Source organism: Dermacentor silvarum, chromosome 9 (assembly GCF_013339745.2).
Source record: "Dermacentor silvarum isolate Dsil-2018 chromosome 9, BIME_Dsil_1.4, whole genome shotgun sequence".
In the NCBI taxonomy this organism is placed as follows: domain Eukaryota; kingdom Metazoa; phylum Arthropoda; class Arachnida; order Ixodida; family Ixodidae; genus Dermacentor; species Dermacentor silvarum.
The window spans coordinates 19,004,671-19,005,587 of record NC_051162.1 but is presented as its reverse complement, the minus strand read 5'-3'; the positions used below and the strand labels follow the sequence as shown (position 1 = coordinate 19,005,587).

The following is a 917-nucleotide window of genomic DNA, read 5'->3' as shown; positions in this document are numbered from 1 at the left end:
GCGGCGAATACCCAGTGGCACGTATAGAAGTTGGCGTCGAAAAGGTTCATTAAAGAGCGGCACATACCAGTGTCAGATTTTTCGACTGCACCATCATCAGGTTCCGTCCATATTTTTTTCTGGGATAGCTAGATAGCAAGAGAGTAGATGTATGGAAAGAGGTGGTCTGACAATGCCAAGAATGCTATTCGCAATATTTTTTTATGAACATGAATGCTTGAGACGTTACTGCACGTAACTCCGTAGGGAATGCAGGTTCACAAGCAATATATAAGTTCCGAATGACAAGTAACCATTGTTCGCATTCAAGCGATGCCCTTCTATGCGAGGACCATCGTGTATGTCATTGTCCAGGTGTCCACTCCTTTGCGAGAATAAAATGCAACCGACAGGAGAAACACAATGATTACAGCGTGCATGTAGACGACACGTGTATCTGGAGTGCGTTGGCGTCATTTCGGCCAAGTGCGTCCATTGAGGCTGCTGGCCCGCTTCCTTTTTCTCTCGCCTACGGCGAAGGCCTCGTCGCAACGTAGTTCTAAATATATCCAGCCGATATAGGCCTTCGTCGTTAGACTGTAGAGCAGCGGCGTCGGTGGTATAGTGGTTAGCATAGCTGCCTTCCAAGCAGTTGACCCGGGTTCGATTCCCGGCCGACGCAACACTTTTTTTTTCTTTTGTACCATACGTCTTTTGTAATTTTTTTGTGTGTGAAAACTATGCAGTTGTGCTAAGTAACGATCGCCCGGGCTACATTTCGGTCGTGTTATGAGCATGCTGGCGTTGTTCTATAATCACTGTGGAATACTGCTAAAATAGTGAGTGCTATAATAACAACGAAAGCTGGAAGGGCCGAAAAAAAGTAGCTTTGCTTCATCAAGTTAAACGATTTCTAGCTGTTACAATAAACATATCAG

General features: G+C 45.3%; 1 non-coding gene across 1 annotated transcript; it reads left to right on the top strand.

Annotated features, from left to right (window-relative positions):
* Positions 1 to 589: 589 nt before the first annotated feature.
* Trnag-ucc (transfer RNA glycine (anticodon UCC)) lies at positions 590 to 661 on the top strand. The gene has a single exon. It is a non-coding gene; the product is annotated as a tRNA-Gly (tRNA).
* Positions 662 to 917: the final 256 nt, after the last annotated feature.